Below are 25,079 nucleotides of genomic sequence, written 5' to 3'. Positions count from 1 at the left end.
ATAAAAGGCTTTTTCTGCATCTAAGGTGATCAGAAGTGCCTGAGTTTCCTCTTTATGCTCTGTTGATCAGTAAGTTTGCTCTTCTGATATTATCACCTGGTGACCTGTGCCTTACAAATCCTGATTGGTTTGGATCTATTAGGAATTGCTTAACGTCATCTAGCCTATTGGTTATATATTTAGTATATATGCTTGGGTCTTGATATAGGCCTATAGGAGGGTGATTTTCTAGGGTCCTTCACACTTTTTGGTAAAACAACATGTGCTTCTATCATTGAATGTGGCAGTGAGCTCCCTTCTTCCCTACAGGAGATGAAATGAGCAAGTGTAGGGTCAATCAAGACATGGGCCATTGTTTTCTAAAATGCTGCAGTCAACCCATCTGGGCCTGGGGTTTTCTCCAATTTGAATCCCCTTATTGCATCTATTATTTCCTCTATCAGTGGATCCAGCCATTCCTTATTACCTTCTGATTTACTAGGAAGGTGTAGTGAGTTCATACACTTCAGTGGCACCTGCGTGTTAACCTCTGTTGAGTAGAGGCCTTGATAAAATGACGTAAAGGCCTTCCTCTTGTGTTCTTCCTCATTTCGTTCCACGCATCCATCATTTGTTATTCTCTGAATGTAGGCTTTGTTTTCTCTAACTCTAAGTCTACTCACTAAAACACTGCCCACCTTATTTCCTTTCTCATCAAAATGTTGCTTAATTTTGAGGAGCAGCTTTTCAGCCTTATCACCGCCAAGGGATTTACATTATACTCTTTTTGCCGTTATTTACCTGTATATATATCCCTTGTTTGTTTCTCTTGCATTGACCCTCCAATCTTACTGGCTCGTTATGTAAATCAGTCTCCTTCTGTTGCCTGATGGCATAATGTGCCGCTTTTGAGGCTATGACTCTGCCTCTCACTATTGATTTCAGCGCATCCAAGTGGATGCCCAGCAATGTGTCCATGCACAAAGTGATTTAAAGGTACTCTAAGGAGGTATCCCTTAGATTCTCTCTGACCATTGTTTCGTTTAGTCCTGCATCATTTAGCTTCCATGTACCTTGAGATATTTGTGGTCCAATTGACAGGATCAATACAACTACCGCTGAATGGTGAGATATAATACTATCTCTTATGTCCACTGTGCTGGTTCTACAAAGGTATGTTGAGGTCACAAACAGATAGTCAATGTATGAGTATGTTTTGTGAACAAAGGAGTAATGGGTGTAATCCCTTTCCATGGGGTACAAATGCCTCCAGGAATCAACTAGCCCAATTTCTTTCAATTCCTATTTGAGTTTGAATGAGCATTCTCCAATGTTGTTTACTTTGATGGATGTGACCTATCAATGTTCCCTTCCATAACCAGATTATAATCCCCTGCTATAAAACAGCCATCTTCCACACCTTTCCACAGCTCCATGAGGAATTTCAAAATGAAAGTATCTTCCCTCAGTTTAGGCGCATACACCAATGCAAGTGTGAACATCATATCACCTATTGTGCCATTCGCAACAACATACCTCCCTTCCCTGTCTATGGTTGAGGTTTTAAGTGTACATTTCAGCATCCTCTGTAATAAAATGTTGTCTCTGCCTTTTTTAAGGTGCTGGGGGAGTGCAGTTGCATGTGATAAAGCTTACTGTTCAGCCTTATTTGATCCATAGTCAATAAGTACAAAGGTGTAGACAGCGTAGAGCCTTAGCAGGCAAGGCCCACCCAAAATATGTAAATGCCCACTGAGCAGCACTGCGTGGGCATTTATAGATGTTAATGTCACTATAATAGGACCACCTACATTAGCGTCAGGCTCCACTTGTTGGACAGGCCTGGCGATGCCTCTGAATAAGTGTGTCTCCTGCAAAGCCACTAGATCTGACCTTTACCCTCGTAAATTCTCTTAATAGCTGAGCTCTTATGTTCAGGCTGTTGAGACCTCCTATGTTACCAAGCCATATTTGCATCATACTGTCATTGTGAGGCATTTCCTTGTAAGACAACAACCCCCATTTGCATTATTCTAATGCACTCTAGAGGTTTGTGTACTCATGATGGTACTGTAACAGAAAATCCAGCAAACAACAATTCCAATCACCTCCCCACTTCCCTCCCCCTCCCCTTCGCAGACATTTGTGCCAATCCCATCCACAGCACAACCATATTCCTTCCCCCTCATTTCATCATATACCAGGTACCTTCCCCAATGCAAGCTTCTTCAGCCTACTCTTCTTACTGTACCCCCATTCCTTTCATGGCTGCCTGCTGATTCTTATAATTTCTTCCCTCCCTCAACTCTCTCTAATTAACCAGCCATCCATGTGGCACTTTGCATGCAAGAGTTCGATTCATCCCTTTCTCAGAGTGTCTCTGCCTTGAACTGTTCTTTCCAGTCCCATTCTTAATTTGCTTCTCCTGTGGCATCTGTCACAAAACGTCCCGTCCTCAGAATTGTCTACCTCTGTTCAGGGGTTTCTTCTCCCATCATTGAGGCATTCTTGTGTAGCTACACACTGTGGTTTCCTCCTCCTTTTCTTCTCTCTCCTCTAGAACGAGGATCATAAGACTTATTTGTTGTTTAACATTAAATATTGTGACAACCTTTACTTCCCATTTGAATTGAAGTGCAAATGGGTATATTCATTTGAATTGGATGTCTCTCATGGTCAGAAACTCTTCATCTGTTTCCTCTTGGTCACTTTGAGTTGGGTGACATCTTTATTGCTGCCTCTGAACTCAAAATGACCGTCTCTTCTTGCCTCTTTGAGTATAGCACCTTCTTCACCGTGAAGTGATGGAGCTTCACCACTATATCCCTGGTATCGCTTGCTTCCGGTTTTCTCTTAATACTGACATAATGAACCATATTGTGCTCCAGCACCTTGAAGCGTCTCTTGTGCTAGATGGAATTACCAATAAAGATCGCAGACCAAATAACTGTACAGACTCAAGGAATATGGCAAAGTAATACTTTATTCTCAATTTAATAAAGCATGGTCATCAGGCAGACATCGGACTGATGCTTGCACACTCACACAGAAACTTGATTACACAGCAGTCTTATTCCCTAATATGCATCATCTATGATGTCATCCCACGTGGCAAACCATAAAGAGGGTAATTCATAGAATTTCGCAGAAAAGTGTAGCAAGCGGCTGGCGCAGAGTGTCCGCGTGCGATTGTCTGCGCCAGGCACGTGCGCTAAAACCGATTTCCGCGCACAGCGTATTCATGGATTTTAGGCTCCCAAACCAGCCGTGGCGCAGAGAATCGCAGCGACCCTGCAGCAGCGCCAGTAACGCCCCCAAGAACGCCCTCGCGCAAGGAAAAGCCATCAAAATCGCTAAATCATCGCAAAGGGCTGCGCTAACCCTGGACCAGTTCACCGGGCTGGCAAACAGCAAACGCCAAGCGGGGAACGTGTATTTCAGGGGTGCGCGGGAAGTTCCACACGCGATTGGCCCCGTGCAAGCAGGGTACGTGTATTTCAGGGGTGCACGGGAAGTTCCACACGCGATTTCATCAGGGTACGTGTATTTCAGGGGTGCGCGGGAAGTTCCACACGCGATTGGCCCAGTGGGAGCAGGGTACGTGTATTCCATGGGTGCACGGTAAGTTCCACACGCGATTTCAGCAGGGTACGTGTATTCCAGGGGTGCGCAGGAAGTTCCACACGCGATTTCAGCAGGATACGTGTATTTCAGGGGTGCGCGGGAAGTTCCACACGCGATTGGCCCAGTGCGAGCAGGGTACGTGTATTCCATGGGTGCGCGGGAAGTTCCACACGCGATTTCATCAGGGTACGTGTATTTCAGGGGTGCGCGGGAAGTTCCACACGCGATTGGCCCAGTGCGAGCAGGGTACGTGTATTCCATGGGTGCGCGGGAAGTTCCACATGCGATTTCATCAGGGTACGTGTATTTCAGGGGTGCGCGGGAAGTTCCACACGCGATTGGGCCAGTGCGAGCAGGGTACGTGTATTTCAGGGGTGTGCAGGAAGTTCCACACGCGATTGGCCCCGTGCAAGCAGGGTACGTGTATTTCAGGGGTGCGCAGGAAGTTCCACACGCGATTTCATCAGGGTACGTGTATTTCAGGGGTGCGCGGGAAGTTCCACACGCGATTGGGCCAGTGCGAGCAGGGTACGTGTATTTCAGGGGTGCGCGGGAAGTTCCACACGCGATTGGCCCAGTGCGAGCAGGGTACGTGTATTCCATGGGTGCGCGGGAAGTTCCACACGCGATTTCAGCAGGGTACGTGTATTCCAGGGGTGGGCGGGAAGTTCCACATGCAATTTCAGCAGGGTACGTGTATTTCAGGGGTGCGCGGGAAGTTCCACACGCGATAGGCCCCGTGCAAGCAGGGTACGTGTATTTCAGGGGTGCGCGGGAAGTTCCACACGCGATTTCATCAGGGTACGTGTATTTCAGGGGTGCGCGGGAAGTTCCACACGCGATTTCAGCAGGGTACGTGTATTCCAGGGGTGCGCAGGAAGTTCCACACGCGATTTCAGCAGGGTACGTGTATTTCAGGGGTTCTGGGGAGTACTACACGTGAATTGGCCGTGTGGGTCCTCCCAGGTGTACGCTCCACAACCTCCACGGCCCCTGCAGGCAGCCCACACCACGGGGGACTACCCTGCACCCCTGCTCATGTTCCGCAGGCAGCCCATCCACCATGGGCATGCCCCCCAGCCAACCCACATGTCACCCTGCACTACTGATCAACAATGCATGTCTCCCACCACCCCCACCCCCCAGCAGTGCAGGGGCACCCTCCACCAGGCCCCCACTCATGTCTCCCACCACCCCCACCCCCCAGCAGTGCAGGGGCACCCTCCACCAGGCCCCCACTCATGTCTCCCACCACCCCCACCCCCCAGCAGTGCAGGGGCACCCTCCACCAGGCCCCCACTCATGTCTCCCACCACCCCCACCCCCCAGCAGTGCAGGGGCACCCTCCACCAGGCCCCCACTCATGTCTCCCACCACCCCCACCCCCCAGCCACCAGGGGCACCCTCCACCAGGCCCCCACTCATGTCTCCCACCACCCCCACCCCCCAGCCACCAGGGGCACCCTCCACCAGGCCCCCACCCATGTCTCCCACCACCCCCACCCCCCAGCCACCAGGGGCAGCCTCCACCAGGCCTCCACTCATGTCTACCACCACCACCAACCCCCAGCCACTAGGTGCAGCCTCCACCAGGCCTCCACTCATGTCCCCCTGCACCCCCACCCCCCAGCAGTGCAGGGGCAGCCTCCACCAGGCCCCCACCCATGTTTCCCACCACCCCCACCCCCCCAGTCACCAGGGGCAGCCTCCACCAGGCCTCCACTCATGTCCCCCTGCACCCCCACCCCCCAGCAGTGCAGGGGCAGCCTCCACCAGGCCCCCACCCATGTCTCCCACCACCCCCACCCCCCAGTCACCAGGGGCACCCTCCACCAGGCCCACACTCATGTCTCCCACCACCCCCACCCCCCAGCCACCAGGGGCACCAACCACCAGGCCCCCACCCATGTCTCCCACCACCCCCACCCCCCCAGTCACCAGGGGCAGCCTCCACCAGGCCCCCACCCATGTCTCCCAGCACCCCCACCCCCCAGCACTGTGGGGCACCTGCCAGCAGGCCCCCACCCATGTCTCCCACCACCCCCACCCCCCAGCCACCAGGGGCACCAACCACCAGGCCCCACCCATGTCTCCCACCACCCCCACCCCCCCAGTCACCAGGGGCACCCTCCACCAGGCCCCCACTCATGTCTCCCACCACCACCACCCCCCAGCATCCAGGGGCACCCTCCACCAGGCCCCCACTCATGTCTCCCACCACCCCCACCCCCCAGCCACCAGGGGCAGCCTCCACCAGGCCCCCACCCATGTCTCCCACCACCCCCACCCCCCAGCAGTGCAGGGGCACCCTCCACCAGGCCCCCACTCATGTCTCCCACCACCCCCACCCCCCAGCAGTGCAGGGGCACCCTCCACCAGGCCCCAACCCATGTCTCCCACCACCCCCACACCCAAGCAGTGCAGGGGCACCCTCCACCAGGCCCCCACTCATGTCTCCCACCACCCCCACCCCCCAGCAGTGCAGGGGCACCCTCCACCAGGCCCCCGCCCATGTCTCCCACCACCCCCACCCCCCAGCCACCATGGCCAGCCCCCACCAGGCCCCCACTCATGTCTCCCACCCACCCCCACCCCCCAGCAGTGCAGGGGCAGCCTCCACCAGGCCCCCACCCATGTCTCCCACCACCCCCACCCCCCCAGTCACCAGGGGCACCCTCCACCAGGCCCACACTCATGTCGACCACCACTCCCACCCCCCCAGTCACCAGGGGCACCAACCAACAGGCCCCCGCCCATGTCTCCCACCACCCCCACCCCCCAGCCAACAGGGGCACCAACCACCAGGCCCCCACCCATGTCTCCCACCACCCCCACCCCCCCAGCTACCAGGGGCACCAACCACCAGGCCCCCACCCATGTCTCCCACCACCCCCACCCCCCCAGTCACCAGGGGCACCCTCCACCAGGCCCCCACTCATGTCTCCCACCACCCCCACCCCCCAGCATCCAGGGGCACCCTCCACCAGGCCCCCACTCATGTCTCCCACCACCCCCACCCCCCAGCCACCAGGGGCAGCCTCCACCAGGCCCCCACCCATGTCTCCCACCACCCCCACCACCCAGCAGTGCAGGGGCACCCTCCACCAGGCCCCCACTCATGTCTCCCACCACCCCCACCCCCCAGCAGTGCAGGGGCACCCTCCACCAGGCCCCCACCCATGTCTCCCCCCACCCCCCAGCAGTGCAGGGGCACCCTCCACCAGGCCCCCACTCATGTCTCCCACCACCCCCACTCCCCAGCAGTGCAGGGGCACCCTCCACCAGGCCCCCACCCATGTCTCCCACCACCCCCACCCCCCAGCCACCATGGCCAGCCCCCACCAGTCCCCCACACATGTCTCCCATCCACCCCCACCCCCCAGCAGTGCAGGGGCAGCCTCCACCAGGCCCCCACCCATGTCTCCCACCACCCCCACCCCCCCAGTCACCAGGGGCACCCTCCACCAGGCCCACACTCATGTCTCCCACCACCCCCACCACCCAGCAGTGCAGGGGCACCATCCACCAGGCCCCCACTCATGTCTCCCACCACCCCCACCCCCCAGCAGTGCAGGGGCACCCTCCACCAGGCCCCCACTCATGTCTCCCACCACCCCCACCCCCCAGCAGTGCAGGGGCACCCTCCATCAGGCCCCCACTCATGTCTCCCACCACCCCCACCCCCCAGCAGTGCAGGGGCACCCTCCACCAGGCCCCCACCCATGTCTCCCACCACCCCCACCCCCCAGCCACCATGGCCAGCCCCCACCAGGCCCCCACTCATGTCTCCCACCCACCCCCACCCCCCAGCATCCAGGGGCACCCTCCACCAGGTCCTCACAATCCCCAATCATGTGCGTTATGGTCAGCCTCGACAGCCAAAAAGCCCTACCAAGTAACCCATTCACCCACATGGAAATGGAAATTACATGTTACACCCCCAATGTTCATAAAGCTAATGAACCCATGTCCGTCACACACAATGGTTGCAATTGAATGGGAAAACACCCAACATGACATGCATGAAACCAATGAGATGATACCACACAGTGAAGTATGAAAACAAAATTGTATTAAAAAAAAAAGAAAGCAAAATAAATGAAACAAACTACAATGGCAATGAAAAAAAGATAAGCTGCATGTCCGTTTAAAAAAATAAAAACACCAAATCCTAATCCAAAAAAATGTTGTCCAAAGTCAAATGAAAAATAAAATCAATCCAATGAAGAACTATGTACAAAACATCCAAGGGTCCATGAGCCCAACTGAACAAAGGAAACCTACAAAAAACCCTAACTAAAATGCAACTATATACAAAAAGTGGAGCAGTGTCCGTCGACTCCAAATCATAAGAACAAACAAAGGAAACCTAAAACTAAAGAACTATATACAAAGGCGGCGGGCAAGTCCAGCGGCTCACTCCGTGGTGTTCCGGGCCAGGGCATCATCGAACTCCTGTTCGATGTCCCGGAGCGGTTCTGTTCCATGGCCCCGAGGGTCCGCAGGGACGATGCCGTGTCCTCCTCCAACCCCCTGCGGATTGCCTCGAGGCACTCGGCCCGCCTCAGGGCCCTCCGCATGGAGTTCTCCGCCCTGACCATTGTGAGCCGCGCCTCTTCCGCCCGCCGCCGCTCCGCACCTATCTGCTGGCCCAACCGCTGCCACACAGAAGACACACCCCGTCCTGGGTCAACCTGCCCTCCGGCCGATGCCTGCCCCTCCGATGTTGAAGGCCCCGAGCCTTCATGGCTGCCACCACGTTGCTGCTGCTGCTGTGCCTCTGCCCGTGCACTGCCTCCTGCTGCCTGCACATCCTCCGCCGGCTGGGGTGCAGTTGTTGATGTGGCCACCCCTGCTGGACATCTGACTCCCGACTGTGGCAGGGATGCCTCCTCCACCAGCATGGCCGCACCGTCAGAGGCAGCTCCACAGGGCACCCAGGTGACTGATGGGTGGGAAGATGGCACAGAGGACGACTGGCGCGTAGGGGGTCCAGTTGAGGAGGGGGTCGGAGCAAGCCCCATCAGACGGAGGAATCCGGCCTGGGTGACCTGTCCCAGCAGGCTGACGTGGTCAACGAGCCATTCGAGATGACGTGCAGTCTCTCCATGAAAAGACTGCAGGTCACCTCGCATGGCCCCTTGACGCAACGCCATACCAGCCAGGACAGGCTCAACCCGGACCTGGATAGCCACGACCGCAGGCAGAGGAAGGCCAGTTGACGTCAGCTCATCCCCTGCCTGAAAACGGGTCTGGACGTAGGCATCCCTGCTGGTGCAAGATGATGCAGGGACAGGATCGGGGACAGGATTGCACACAGGCACCTCCGCGGCGGCCTGTGCTGCCTCCTGTCCCTGGTCCTGCTCTGCACCACTAGCACCAGTGGGATCCCCACCTCCAGACCCCGTCTCTGGTGCTTGCACGGCCTCCTCCTCCACCAAACCCCCCACCAACCTGGATGACTCCGTGCCATCTTCCCCTGTTGGACCCTGTGGGGTCCCAGCTGCCCCTTCTGCTGCCGAGGAGTCCAACTCCAACCTCCGCCTCTTGGACCTCCCCCCGGCAGCTGCAGCCTGGGACGCGGCACCGGACTCCTCACTCCCTGACGAGATGACAACACGGGAGGGGAGCCGGGCCTTGCGTCTCTGGCTGGCGGTGGGATCCCCGCCGCTGTGCTCCACAGCACCTTCTCCGCCCTCTTCATCAGTTGACGCTGCAGACAGGGAGAAACAAAACACAGGCATCAGGGCACTGTACAATTGACACATACACACATGACAGTTGCACATGAGTGGCATTGGCAAACCTCAGACATGTCATCACAATCCCCAACACACATGTCATTACAACTCGCACACATGAGCCATACCACAGCCATATCGCAACTGCCACCACCATCCATACACATACAACAGCATGAGCAGCCAAAGGTGAGCCAGACATCACATGCAACACAGGAAGTTCACCACACATGTACACACACCACCACACTTGCATGCATGTGTACACCTCTGCCAAGTGTCGCACTGTTCAGACGGGCATCCATGTCACATCCGCCAATCAGGCTTCCACATAACGCTGTCACATGCATCCATGTTGCATCACTGTTGCACCCTTGTCAAATACACACACATGCACATGTACACAGTGCTGATACATGCAGCCGAAAACAACATACCTGCGTGACATCACGGACATGTCTACTTACATACACATTCATCCAAACATGTGTGCCCACACAACTGCATTTGGCATGCAAGCCTACACACACAAGCACCATCCATGTCTCACACATTACAGCCCTCGCATGTGTCAGCCCCACGGCCCTGTACACCCCCACCCATACTCGACCCCATAGAAACAGATGTGCAACCTGCACACTACCGAATAATCACCACACGCACTGCTCACAATCAGGATGCATGTACACTCACCGCTCGACTCCAGACGGGTCTGCTTCTCTAGGACCTGGACGTGGAGCGCTGGGGATATGCGTTCCAGGACCCTCATCTGTTCTTCCGACAAGTGGCCCCGGCGCCCCTTGGCATCCGCTGCCTTCAAGAGGCGCCGGGCCTTGTTCAGGGTCCTGGACCTGAAGTCCTCCCAGCACTTCCTGACATGTTGTAAGTCGCGGACTGCCACCCCCTCCGCGTTGATGGCAGTCACAATGTCAGTCCAGATCCGAGTCCGTCCTTCCTTGTCGGCGCGGGAACTTCCGAAGAGGGCATCATACTGCCCCAGGACTTGCTCCACCAGGACACCAACTTCGGTGGCACTGAAGCTGGTGCCCCTCTGCCTCTCTGGCCGGGGGTTGTCAGTGGTCCCAGATGGTGTTTGCCCCGACATGACAACCCCAGAGGCAGGAGTGGGTGGGCAACAGGGTCCTGGGGCTGGGCTGTGGAGCGATGGAATCCCAGTCGGGAGTCTTCGGTTCCAGCAGGGGTGGTCACAGCAACAGCACCCCTGGCTGATGTGCAGGCAGCAAATGGCAGTGCACGTGGGCAGCAGGCAGTCAGGCAGCAGTAATTCGTGTAATTCGAGGAAAGGCCCTTAGCGCGTAAACGCGTCGCCAGCGTATGCGCGTCTATGAAGTCACGTGCACGTTGAATTGGGCACACGTTTGAAAATGTTGCGTGTGAAAAAAATGAAAGACACGTCCGAGTGTCAAAGCGTGTAATTGGTGGGAATGGGCCTAGCGCGTACACGCGGCAGTGACAAAGCGTGTTATTGGTGGAAATGGCCCTACACGCAGAAGTGACAAAGCGTGTAATTGCTGGAAATGGCCCTACACGCAGAAGTGACAAAGCGTGTAATTGGTGGAAATGGCCCTAGCGCGTACACGCCGCGTAAGTGACGCTGTACGTGTGGGCCTGTATAAAAGGTACGTGTAGAACACCATTTCCTTGTACGTGCTTTTCGTGGAGAGCGAGTGGGTGAATTCTGTACTTCTTCGCGTTTCACACGAGATTTACTTCACGGCGGTCCCTGTTACCTCTGACAGCTTTTTCTCTTTTTTCTCTTTTACTGGTTTACCTGGGCCTGTTCCCTCAAACCGTGTTCCCTTCTACTGTTGTCCTGTCTCCTCAGACAGCGTACAAATCTTCTTTTGGCGGGGGTGTTGCCAACCAAACGCGCTCCTTTTTCACGCTCTTTTACCTGGCAGACGGTGAGTCACGCACGTATCTAACATCTGTGCTTGCCCCGTGTGTAGCCTACCCCTTCAGAGGTCATTCTAGGCTGCGTCTGACACGCATACGTTCATTCTTGTGTTACTGGGTGCCACAGCGTAGTGCAGGTTTTTCTTTCTGCACACGTGGTCTAGGAGGGGTTGCGTGCACGTCATCTCCCTTTTTTGGGGCTCCTGTGCGTAGCGTGACCAGTCATCTTTCCCCAGGGGTTACATTCAGCCTTGCTAGAGCACTAGGGTACAATTACCATCTGGTACCCAACCCCTTTGACCCCCAATTGCCCAGGACAATAGTTTACAGCCACTCCCATACGCACATTAACATCAGTGCCATGGCTGGGAGGCGAGGATTCCGTAAGGGTGGCAAAGGTGGAAGAGCCACAAGTGGTGGCCGTGGTGGATCCGGTAGGGGACGTGGTCGTTACTTGCAGGGTGCGCCTGTCCCCCCATGCGTGGAGGACCAGTCAAGGGCACCCATAATCCCCCCTCCCCCCCTCCCGTTGAGGCTGATGTGGCTGACACCATCCATGCTCAGCCCTTTTTGGACCAGCCCATTGTGGCACCAGACCTGGCTGACTCCATGGCTGACTTCCAGGTCAGCAGGCCTATGACACGTGCGCTGGTGCATGTTGATGTCATCATGCCACGTGCATCTGGGGCAGCAAGGTCATCTGCTGCCCCAAGTAGGCAGGGCGGAGAGGCTGCAGGGGCAGCTGCGGCTCCATCCACCCCAGCTCTCACACACCCAGCCAGGACAGTGTCGGTCCTAGTCCATCCTGCTGACATTCCCCCTGACACCATTGCACTTGAGCCAATGCCTGCACCAACTCCCATGCTGAGTGTGCAATCCCACACTCCTGATACAGAGTCCACCAGGGCTCCTGCCCCTAGTGTCCAGAGCGGCGCAGGACACTCAGGATCACCACCACCTTCCAAGCGGAAGAGGAAGAGTGCTCGTCCGGCACAGGCTGATGCCCCAGACACGGCTACACAGTCCGGCCCGTCGAGGAAGCCCAGCTTCACGGATGACGAACTGAATGCACTTGTCGAGTATGTGTCCGCACATGATAACGAGATGGTCATTGTTGCAGGATCCAAGACCACACCTGCACAACGCCAGGCACACTGGCAGACCGTTGCGGACATCGTAAGTGCCCTTGGAATCGTGAGGCGCACAGCCAATGATTGCTATAAGCGCTGGAATGACCTAAAGCACAGGGCAAAGAGTAAGCTGGCCTCAAGTCATGCCGCAACTCTAGTGACTGGAGGTGGGTCTCCAGTAGTAGACATGGAACTCACTCCAAATGAGTCAGTCGCTGGGACCTACGTCACGGAGGAACAGATCCAAGGCGTGGGAGATCTGCCTGATTACGAGGCATTGTCCGGTGAGTGCACATGCATGTGTGTGTCATCCATGTGCATGGTGTGTGTGTGAGGGCTTCTGTTTGTGTGCCAGGTGAGAGTGTGTGCGCCTGAGTCATATGGGTCAGCCATGTGCTTCATGCAATACATCCTGCGCCGCTGCATTTGGCCATAGCAGTATCCCTTCTGCCAACAGTAGACATCTAGCCCAACTGCACGCCAGTTGCCCTTGAAGTGTCACCTTGCCACAACATTGTTGCTTATTTTTCACTGTTCATTCAGTCAGATTGTTTGCATTCCACCACTTTTACTAGGCATTTCGCTGTCCTCTAGTCACATGTCTGACATGGCTATGGTAAAGTGGAGTGACTTTGTTACCTGGATATCATTTGTTCACACATGTCCCTGTGCAATTGGACCATTTTGGACTGTCAGCTCAAGGTGAAATATCTGACCTGTTTGAATTAGAAAAGCTATTACATGCGGGAACTGGACTGAATGAATAGGTGCTGCCCTCCTCTCCATCTTCACTCAATAGCAATGGTACATGCCATCTGTGTGATGGCATGTGTGTTTCACCTGGCAATCACAGGCCAATGTGTGATGCCACTGCCAGGCAGCATGCAGAAAATGTGTTCATCTTCCATCTTGGTGTCATCAGTGTGTGCCATTTGCCTGCCCTTCATATGCAGTGAGGGTGCATGCATGGGAGGGTTTTAGTCATGTGGGACATGTGTCAATCAAGTACTGGTTCTCTTGCTTCTCAGCCCTCATTGTGTGCCATGGTGCTAATGCCTGTTTCCATTTCTTTGTTTTTATGTCTTTGCAGGGGAAGACGCACCTGATACTGCTGGGGTTGAGGAGATGGTGCAGACCCAGGAGGGGTCCGAGGGCCGACCAACCACCAGTGAGGGATGTGGTGTGGTGGTGGGTGAGAACCCACAAGTGCTGCAGGTCGTGCTCTCAAGGGGTGTCTCTGGCTGCACCTCCCCCGAGCTGTACTCAGGTGTTGATTCGGATGATGAGACCTACGTGCCGTCGCAGGTGAGTGTTCCAGGGAGGGATTCTGTTCTGTCCCACCCACCTGCACCAGTGTCAGAACCCTCAATGGGGATGTCAGTGTTGGCAGCTACGCCTTTGGTGGTTACGGATGCAGGGTCACACTCCGCGACATCTGATCCTGTTCCTGGGCCAGCAGATCAGAGGGGGAATGCAGTCCTGCAGCCTCAGGCAGTGCCGGCACAGCAAGGTGCAGTTCGCCTTGCCCCAGACAGGTGTGGTGCCCGCCGACGTGGTGGCCGTACGCCACCTGGCAATACTGCATGGGAGCAATCCATTTACGGTATGGCAACCCAACAGGCAGCATCATCCGAGATGATGGCTCAGGCCATGGATAGGGTGGCCACTTCCATTGTCCCCCCTGAAAGGCTGATGGAGCGACTACAGCAGGCAACCGACTCCATCTGCCAGTCACACAGGGAGGACATGTTGGCGTCCAACAGGGACAGGCGGGCGGGACTGGCGACTCTGCAGGAGGCCATCTCCATAGAGTCCCAGGGCCACAGGGAAGCCCTGAGGCAGGAGCTCCTTCACCTCAGGATGACTCTTGTTGAGCTTGAGGCTTCAACACACCAAAGGACAGGACAGCAGCTGGAGCGTCTCACCCGTACGCTCTCAGCTGAGATGCAGGCAACGAGGGCGGAGGTCCGGGCATCCCGTGAGTTGTTGCATGGGGACCTACGCACACTCATCCTCCAGAACGAGACCTACCACACCCGCATGCTTGCAGCCATGGAGGAGCAGACTAGGGCCTTGCGTGGGCTGCCTCCCATAGTGCAACCACCTCCGGATGCAGCTGCACAGGGTGATAATAGCGACAGCAGTGATACTCCCACAATAGGGTAGCCGTGTGGGCCATGAGCCCATGGAGGTGTTTTTTTTCCCCAGGATCCACACAGGTGGGTTTTGGTGTGCACCCTGTCCTCGGACCTCCTGGGTGGCCTCCCCAACCCCCCCGGGCCCATCAATTGCCATTTTTTATTTATTTTTATTTTTATTTTTATTTTTATTTTTATTTTTAATTATTTTTTTCCCAATTATTTGGGACAATTTGTTGCCTTCCGTGGTTCCTGTGGGCATACGCTGCATTGTGGCTGGGCACATGCAGGCTTGTCATGTATTTGGTTCAGATGCTTGGGTTTGAGTCACACACACCCCTCCTGCTTCCCGTTTCCATGGGCTTGCAAAGGGTGTGCCCAAGTGACATTGACGTACATGGTGACATTGGACTCCCACTACATGTGTGGGTAGTCTAGTCAATACTGTGTATACATTCCTAGTGCATATTGCTGTTGTGTTGTACACTGCATGTTGCATTGATGTGTAACTCATCATCTGTGTCTACCTCCCAATTTGCAGGTCCCTTCCTCATGTCTACACAAGGCCCTATAGTTTGGAGATGGGGTCCATGTTGGCAGCAGTGCACCTACAACTCTACATGGCGCCAACACTGCACAGTTGGTAGTGGTGGGAGTGCAGGCATTTCCAGGTGGTGAGACTACTAATTTATTACATTTGTGATGTCATGTTAATGGTAGTACCTGCTCAAGTTTGTTGTTGGTCCTGCATTACTGTGAGCATTTCAGGTGTTGCAAGTTTCAATTAGGGACACTGTACATTGTGACACTAGTGTCATGTTGTGGGGATTACTTTGTTTACCTGCAAATAGCATGACATGGCACGGTGTGTCGTGTGGCGGTGCTGGGGATGGGTTGGCTGACATGGCACTGTCCTCTTGTTGCATTTTGCAAGTGGGTATTCATTTTAGCTGCTTGAATGTGTTTCTTCACAAAACTGCATTGGTGGTGTCTGTGTGGGTAGGGATGCACACATTGTAACACTTCCAGGTGAACAATCTCAGGCTGATATGGTTTTCACGGTTGATTCTCCAGACATTCAGGATCAGTGTCAGGTTGAGTCATCATTGATTGTCAGATGGAATGTGCCAGGGCAGTGTGCACTCCACAGGGGTGTGATTTCTATGTGAAGTAATTAGCCACTAGCTGTGTACGGGCTGCCTCCCCCCGTGCCCTTTCCCCTCCCATGCGCAGCGGCTGTGCATGTGGTTGGGGATGTGGGGCCACCACCATGTCCACGGCCAGGCCCCGGCGTGTTGCAACTTTGTTCAGGACACATGCTGCCACTATGATCCTGCACACTACTGGGGGAGCGTACAACAGCTGCCCGCCAGAACGGTCAAGGGAGCGAAAGCGTGACTTTAGCACTCCGAATGTGCGCTCCACTATGCCCCGGGTTGTAATGTGGGCTGTGTTATATCTTACCTGTGGTGGCGTGGTGGGGTTCCGAATTGGCGTCATCATGTGGGGGCTGAGAGGGTAGGCACTGTCCCCTGTGGAGGTGGTGATTGGTATCATTGGTGGGGTTGTGACCTTGCTCAGTATCTGACATGCATGCATGTGCAGCGGCATACATACTCACCAAGCAGCCATGTATCGCCATGCCGCCCAGCTTCTAGGTCCCGGCTTAGGGTGGACATTCGGTAAATGAAGCTGTCGTGGGTGGACCCGGGATAGTTGGCATATACTGAGGTGATGATTCCCTTGGCATTACATACTACCTGCACGTTGATGGAATGCCAGTGCTTGCGGTTCCTATAGATGTGCTCTGATGCCCTGGGGGGACGTAGAGCCACATGGGTGCAGTCGATGGCACCTAGCACTTTGGGGAATCGTGCCACACCGCAAAAATCCAGGGCGGCAGCATGCCTTTCTGCAGGTGTTCTGGGCAGGTATATGTGCCTGCGGACTGATGGGCGTGCAGTGATGATGTTCAAGACCTGGTGTAGGCAGCGTGACTGGGTGGCCTGTGATACCCCACCCACTATGGCACTTGTCCGCTGAAATGATCCAGTGGCTAAGAAGTGCAGTACATTGAGGACCTTCTCCAGGGGCCTAAGTGCTTGGGAGCACAGGGTGGGTGATGTGAGGTCATCCTCCCACTCACTCACCAGGTCCAGTATTATGTGTGGTGGAAACCTGTACCTCCCATACACCTGGTCATCAGGCATCCCGAAAAGGCTGGTTCTGGGTGTGAATATTCTGGCCCTGACTATCCTCCTCCTCCTCCTTTGGTAGCCCACGCCCACTGCTGCTAGGAACGGTATGTTCATCCTGGGTCTGAGCTTGTTATTTTGTTAGCGCGCAAATTTATGCGTTGCGCGTGTTGTAGGCGAGCGTGTGACCCGCGCACCCCTGAAATCCAGTACCCAGTCCAATAGCGTGTGGATATTCCTGCGCACCCCGGGATACAGGTGCGCTGACGTACTTGCGTGTGTAAGTGCCCGCGCACCCCTGATATACACGTGAATAGGCCACTTGCGTGTACGCGCACTTTTGTCCAATTACACGCGATGACACTCTGACGTGCTGTCCAATTACACGCGATGACACTCTGACGTGCAGTCTTTCCACGTGTGCTCTGTCATCACGTGCTGTGTGGGAAACACCCGTGCGGGTCACGTCACAGACGCGCTTACGCGCTGAGGGCCTTTGGTCCAATAGAATCGCGTATGCGTGCTGACGCGCTTACGCGCTAAGGGCCTTTCCTCGAATTTCACGCTGACGTGCAGGATTTTCATGTGCCAAATCACTCCGTATCAAGCTGGCCACGCGAAAACAAATGGAAGACCACGCTCCTGCCCAGAAGGCCGAATTACTGCCCCCCCAGTGCCCCGAGCAGCCTCCCACATGCCATCTGCTGCTGCCTGCCTGCCTGCCTGCTGCCACCGTGCCCTGCCATTTGGTGCCTGCACATCAGCCATCTGCAGGGGTCCAGTTGCTGTGTCCACCCCTGCTGGAACTGAAAACTCCCGACTGGGATTACATCGCTCCACAGCCCAGCCCCAGGACCCAGTTGCCCACCCACACCTGCCTCTGGGGTTGCCATGTCGGGCACTTCCACATCTGGCACCAGTGGCAACCCCAGGCCAGAGGGGCAGAGGGGCACCAGCTTCACTGCCACCGAAGTTGGTGTCCTGGTGGAGCATGTCCTGGGGCAGTATGATGCCCTCTTTGGATCGTCCCGCGCCAGCAAGGAAGGACGGGAGAGGATCTGGGCCGACTGTGTGGTTGCCATCAACGCGGAGGGGGTGGCAACCCGTGACGTCCAGAAGATCAAGAAGCGCTGGGAGGACTTGAGGTCCAGGACCCTCGTGAAGGCCTGGCGCCTCGTGGAGGGGGGCCGGGGCCGCATGAGTTCCATCCAGATGAGGGTCCTGGAACGCGTACGCCCAGCGCTCCACGCCCAGATCCTTGAGAGGGAGACCCGTCTGGAGTTGAGCGGTAAGTGTCCAAGCATTGCTGTGTGAGACAGGGCATGTTGCGGTGTGCTGGTTCTCTGATACTTGCCTGTATGTGTGACATAGGCCATGTATGCATGTATGTGTGCAGGGACATCATGGTAATGCATGTGCGACCAGTGATGTGTGAACCACATGGTTGTTGCATGTGTTTAAATGCCACATGGGGAGCCCTATGCAGATTTTAGACATGAGAGCATGCCAGTCTCTGTTCCTGGACATGGGTGGGGGTGAGGGATGGGTGCTGATGGCAGGTACATATATGGTAGCCATGTCTGTGTGCCTGACCTGCGTGTCTGTGACTTGTGCATGCCATGGATGCATGACACATGTGTGTGACAATGCACAGATTCACTGATGCAGCCTAGTTACCCTTGTATCCGCTGTGTTTGGGGTGTATGGGGACAGATGGATGTGACTGAGGTGAAGTGTGTGCATGTGATAGGCATGACCCATGATGCATGTGAGTTCCATATCATTGTATGTTTCAAGAGTCCTTTGGACATGTATGGAAATGTCCATGGCATGCACCATGCCTATTACTGTGTGTGTTTTGCCGGGACTGACCCATGTGTTGTGGAGGGACATGATGGAAGTGTACTTTGACAGTGGTACTCATCTGCTATTGCTTCCTGTCTAGGGGACCATTGTACAGTACCCTGATGCTTGTGTTCTTTGTCTCCCTCTACGCAGCGGCTAGTGAAGAAGAGGGCGGAGATGGCGCTGTGGAGCAAGGCGGCGGGGATGCCCCCACGGCTGCAGCGGAAGGGGTGGGTGAGCCCCCACAGGGGCCTGCTACGGTGGAAGACGGTGAGGAGCCATCCAGGTTGGTGGTTTCCACAGAGGAGGAGGAGGTCGCCACAGGGGCACACATGGGGCCTGGTGGGGGCATCCCTGCTGGTGCAAGTGGTGCAGTCCAGGGCCAGGGGCAGGAGGCAGCACAGGTCACCGTGGAGGGGCCTGTGCATGTCACTGTCCCTGACCCTGTGAGTGCACCACCATGCACCAGCAGGGTTGCCCCGTCCCAGGCCCGTCCGCAGGTAGAGGGGATGTCCATGTCACCTGACTCCCCTCCACCTGCGGACGAGGGACCTGTGTCCGTATGGAGAAGGTCCTGATTGGGGTTGCGATGCGCACGGGTGCAATTCGTGATGACGTGCGTGCTTCCCGGGAGGAGCACGCACATCATCACGAAGAGCACCGTGCCGACGTGGCTCAATTGGGATCTTCCATGTTCGGGGGTTTCCTGCATGTGTCGGCCAATCTGGCGGCCCTCTCCTCCTCTGTGGAGGCTATACGCCAGTCGTTCTCCTTGCCGTCTTCCCGCCCAGATGCCACCAGGGCCCCCTGTGGACCTGCCCTGACCTATGCAGCCAGCTCGGTGGGGATCCCATCCCTGCCACAGTCGGGAGTCGGAGGTCAAGCAGGGGTGGACACCACAGCATCGGCCGGAGGGCAGGAGGACCCAGGACAGGAAGTGTCTTCCGTGTGGCTGCGGTTGGGCCAGCAGATAGGTGCGGAGCGGCGGCGGGCGGAAGAGGAGCGGCTCACGATGGTCAGGGCGGAGAACTCCATGCGGAGGGCCCTGAGGCGGGCCGAGTGCCTCGAGGCAATCCGCAGGGGGTTGGAGGAGCAGATGGCGTCGTCCCTGCGGACCCTCGGGGCCATGGAACAGGACCGCCTCCGGGACATAGACGAGGAGTTTGATGATGCCCTGGCCCGGAACACTACGGAGTGAGCCGCTGGACTTGCCCGCCGTCTTTGTATATAGTTCTTTAGTTTTAGGTTTCATTTGTTTATTCTTATGATTTGGAGTCGACGGACACAGCTCCACTTTTTGTATATAGTTGCATTTTTGTTAGGGTTTTTTGTAGGTTTCCTTTGTTCAGTTGGGCTCATGGACCCTTGGATATTTTGTACATAGTTCTTCATTGGATTGTTTTATTTTGTAATTTTATTTTTTCTTCTCCATGGAGCAATGGAGTTTGGATTTTTTTTTTTTTCTGTCGGATTGATTTCATTTTTCATGTGACTTTGAAGTACATTTTTTTTGGATTTTGTGTTTTTCATTTTTTGTGACGGACATGCAAATTTTCTTTTTTTCATTGGCATTGTAGTTTGTTTCATTTCATTTGCATTCATATTTTTTTAATACATTTTTGTTTTCATACTTCACTGTGTGGTATCATCTCATTGGTTTCATGCATGTCATGTTGGGTGTTTTCAAATTCATTTGCAACCATTGTGTGTGACAGACATGGGTTCATTTGCTTTATGTACGTTGGGGGTGTAACATGTAATTTTCATTTCCATGTGGGTGAATGGGTTACTTGGTAGGGCCTTTTGGCTGTGGAGGCTGACCATTACGCACATGGTTGGTGATTGTGAGGACCTGGGTGCAGGGGGACATGAGTGGGGGCCTGGTGGAGGCTGCCCCTGCACTGCTGGGGGGTGGGGATGGTGGTAGACACGAGTGGGGGCCTGGTGGAGGCTGCCCCTGCACTGCTGGGGGGTGGGGGTGGTGGGAGACATGAGTGGGGGCCTGGTGGAGGCTGCCCCTACACTGCTGGGGGGTGGGGGTGGTGGGAGACATGAGTGGGGGCCTGGTGGTGGCTGCCCCTGGTGGCTGGGGGGTGGGGGTGGTGGTAGACATGAGTGGGGGCCTGGTGGAGGCTGCCCGGCACTGCTGGGGGGTGGGGGTGGTGGGAGACATGAGTGTGGGCCTGGTGGAGGCTGCCCCTGCACTGCTGGGGGGTGGGGGTGGTGGGAGACATGAGTGGGGGCCTGGTGGAGGCTGCCCCTGCACTGCTGGGGGGTGGGGGTGGTGGGAGACATGAGTGGGGGCCTGGTGGAGGCTGCCCCTGGTGGCTGGGGGGTGGGGGTGGTGGGAGACATGAGTGGGGGCCTGGTGGAGGGTGCCCCTGCACTGCTGGGGGGTGGGGGTGATAGGGGAAATGAGTGGGGGCCTGGTGGAGGCTGCCCCTGCACTGCTGGGGGGTGGGGGTGGTGGGAGACATGAGTGGGGGCCTGGTGGAGGCTGCCCCTGCACTGCTGGGGGGTGGGGGGTGGGAGACATGAGTGGGGGCCTGGTGGAGGCTGCCCCTGCACTGCTGGGGGGTGGGGGTGGTGGGAGACATGAGTGGGGGCCTGGTGGAGGCTGCCCCTGGTGGCTGGGGGGTGGGGGTGGTGGTAGACATGAGTGGGGGCCTGGTGGAGGCTGCCCTGCACTGCTGGGGGGTGGTGGGAGACATGAGTGGGGGCCTGGTGGAGGCTGCCCCTGCACTGCTGGGGGGTGGGGGTGGTGGGAGACATGAGTGGGGGCCTGGTGGAGGCTGCCCCTGCACTGCTGGGGGGTGGGGGTGGTGGGAGACATGAGTGGGGGCCTGGTGGAGGCTGCCCCTGGTGGCTGGGGGGTGGGGGTGGTGGGAGACATGAGTGGGGGCCTGGTGGAGGGTGCCCCTGCACTGCTGGGGGGTGGGGGTGATAGGGGAAATGAGTGGGGGCCTGGTGGAGGCTGCCCCTGCACTGCTGGGGGGTGGGGGTGGTGGGAGACATGAGTGGGGGCCTGGTGGAGGCTGCCCCTGCACTGCTGGGGGGTGGGGTGGTGGGCGACATGAGTGGGGGCCTGGTGGAGGCTGCCCCTGCACTGCTGGGGGGTGGGGGTGGTGGGAGACATGAGTGGGGGCTTGGTGGAGGCTGCCCCTGGTGGCTGGGGGGTGGGGGTGGTGGGAGACATGAGTGGGGGCCTGGTGGAGGCTGCCCCTGCACTGCTGGGGGGTGGGGGTGGTGGGAGACATGAGTGGGGGCCTGGTGGAGGCTGCCCCTGCACTGCTGGGGGTGGGGGTGGTGGGAGACATGAGTGGGGGCCTGGTGGAGGCTGCCCCTGCACTGCTGGGGGGTGGGGGTGGTGGGAGACATGAGTGGGGGCCTGGTGGAGGCTGCCCCTGGTGGCTGGGGGTGGTGGGAGACATGAGTGGGGGCCTGGTGGAGGGTGCCCCTGCACTGCTGGGGGGTGGGGGTGATAGGGGACATGAGTGGGGGCCTGGTGGGGGCTGCCCATGGTGGCTGGGGGGTGGGGGTGGGTGGGAGACATGAGTGGGGGCCTGGTGGGGGCTGCCCATGGTGGCTGGGGGGTGGGGGTGGGTGGGAGACATGAGTGGGGGCCTGGTGGGGGCTGCCCATGGTGGCTGGGGGGTGGGGGTGGTGGGAGACATGAGTGGGGGCCTGGTGGAGGGTGCCCCTGCACTGCTGGGGGGTGGGGGTGATAGGGGACATGGGTGGGGGCCTGGTGGAGGCTGCCCCTGGTGGCGGGGGGTGGGGGTGAAAGGGGCCATGAGTGGGGGCCTGGTGGAGGCTGCCCCTGCACTGCTGGGGGGTGGGGGTGAAAGGGGCCATGGGTGGGGGCCTGGTGGAGGCTGCCCCTGCACTGCTGGGGGGTGGTGGGAGACATAAGTGGGGGCCTGGTGGAGGGTGCCCCTGGTGGCTGGGGGGTGGGGGTGGTGGGAGACATGAGTGGGGGCCAGGTGGAGTGTGCCCCTGCACTGCTGGGGGGTGGGGGTGGTGGGAGACATGAGTGGGGGCCTGGTGGGGGCTGTCCATGGTGGCTGGGGGGTGGGGGTGGGTGGGAGACATGAGTGGGGGCCTGGTGGGGGCTGCCCCTGATGGCTGGGGGGTGGGGGTGGTGGGAGACATGAGTGGGGGCCTGGTGGAGGCTGCCCCTGCACTGCTGGGGGGTGGGGGTGGTGGGAGACATGAGTGGGGGCCTGGTGAAGGGTGCCCCTGCACTGCTGGGGGTGGGGGTGGTGGGAGACATGGGTGGGGGCCTGGTGGAGGCTGCCCCTGGTGGCGAGGGGGTGGGGGTGATAGGGGCCATGAGTGGGGGCCTGGTGGAGGGTGCCCCTGGATGCTGGGCGGTGGGGGTGCAGGGGGACATGAGTGGGGGCCTGGTGGAGGGTGCCCCTGCACTGCTGGGGGGTGGGGGTGATAGGGGACATGAATGGGGGCCTGGTGGGGGCTGCCCATGGTGGCTGGGGGGTGGGGGTGGGTGGGAGACATGAGTGGGGGCCTGGTGGGGGCTGCCCCTGGTGGCTGGGGGGTGGGGGTGGTGGTAAACATGAGTGGGGGCCTGGTGGAGGCTGCCCCTGCACTGCTGGGGGGTGGGGGTGGTGGTAGACATGAGTGGGGGCCTGGTGGAGGCTGCCCCTGCACTGCTGGGGGGTGGGGGTGGTGGGAGACATGAGTGGGGGCCTGGTGGAGGCTGCCCCTGCACTGCTGGGGGGTGGGGGTGGTGGGAGACATGAGTGGGGGCCTGGTGGAGGGTGCCCCTGGATGCTGGGGGGTGGGGGTGATAGGGGACATGAGTGGGGGCCTGGTGGGGGCTGCCCATGGTGGCTGGGGGGTGGGGGTGGGTGGGAGACATGAGTGGGGGCCTGGTGGATGCTGCCCCTGGTGGCTGGGGGGTGGGGGTGGTGGGAGACATGAGTGGGGGTCTGGTGGAGGCTGCCCCTGCACTGCTGGGGGGTGGGGGTGGTGGGAGACATGAGTGGGGGCCTGGTGGAGGGTGCCCCTGCACTGCTGGGGGGTGGGGGTGGTGGGAGACATGAGTGGGGGCCTGGTGGAGGCTGCCCCTGGTGGCTGGGGGGTGGGGGTGGTGGGAGACATGAGTGGGGGCCTGGTGGAGGGTGCCCCTGCACTGCTGGGGGGTGGGGGTGATAGGGGACATGAGTGGGGGCCTGGTGGGGGCTGCCCATGGTGGCTGGGGGGTGGGGGTGGGTGGGAGACATGAGTGGGGGCCTGGTGGGGGCTGCCCCTGGTGGCTGGGGGGTGGGGGTGGTGGTAGACATGAGTGGGGGCCTGGTGGAGGCTGCCCCTGCACTGCTGGGGAGTGGGGGGGGAGACATGAGTGGGGGCCTGGTGGAGGGTGTCCCTGCACTGCTGGGGGGTGGGGGGGTGGGAGACATGGGTGGGGGCCTGGTGGAGGCTGCCCCTGCACTGCTGGGGGGTGGGGGTGGTGGGAGACATGAGTGGGGGCCTAGTGGAGGGTGCCCCTGCACTGCTGGGGGGTGGGGGTGGTGGGAGACATGGGTGTGGGCCTGGTGGAGGCTGCCCCTGGTGGCGGGGGGGTGGGGGTGATAGGGGCCATGAGTGGGGGCCTGGTGGAGGGTGCCCCTGCACTGCTGGGGGGTGGGGGTGGTGGGAGACATGAGTGGGGGCCTGGTGGAGGCTGCCCCTGCACTGCTGGGGGGTGGGGGTGGTGGGAGACATGAGTGGGGGCCTGGTGGAGGGTGCCCCTGGTGGCTGGGGGGTGGGGGTGGTGGGAGACATGAGTGGGGGCCTGGTGGAGGGTGCCCCTGCACTGCTGGGGGGTGGGGGTGGTGAGAGACATGAGTGGGGGCCTGGTGGGGGCTGCCCATGGTGGCTGGGGGGTGGGGGTGGGTGGGAGACATGAGTGGGGGCCTGGTGGGGGCTGCCCCTGGTGGCTGGGGGGTGGGGGTGGTGGTAGACATGAGTGGGGGCCTGGTGGAGGCTGCCCCTGCACTGCTGGGGGGTTGGGGGGTGGGAGACATGAGTGGGGGCCTGGTGGAGGGTGCCCCTGCACTGCTGGGGGGTGGGGGTGGTGGGAGACATGGGTGGGGGCCTGGTGGAGGCTGCCCCTGGTGGCGGGGGGTGGGGGTGATAGGGGCCATGAGTGGGGGCCTGGTGGAGGGTGCCCCTGCACTGCTGGGGGGTGGGGGTGATAGGGGACATGAGTGGGGGCCTGGTGGGGGCTGCCCATGGTGGCTGGGGGGTGGGGGTGGGTGGGAGACATGAGTGGGGGCCTGGTGGGGGCTGCCCATGGTGGCTGGGCGGTGGGGGTGGTGGGAGACATGAGTGGGGGCCTGGTGGAGGGTGCCACTGGACTGCTGGGGGGTTGGGGGGGTGAGAGACATGAGTGGGGGCCTGGTGGAGGGTGCCCCTGCACTGCTGGGGGGTGGGGGTGGTGGGAGACATGGGTGGGGGCCTGGTGGAGGCTGCCCCTGGTGGCGGGGGGGTGGGGGTGATAGGGGCCAT

This window comes from Ambystoma mexicanum, chromosome 4q, assembly GCF_040938575.1.
Source record: "Ambystoma mexicanum isolate Mex_15411 chromosome 4q, UKY_AmexF1_1, whole genome shotgun sequence".
NCBI classification, from domain to species: Eukaryota; Metazoa; Chordata; class Amphibia; order Caudata; family Ambystomatidae; genus Ambystoma; species Ambystoma mexicanum.
Note: the sequence above shows the minus strand (reverse complement) of the source record.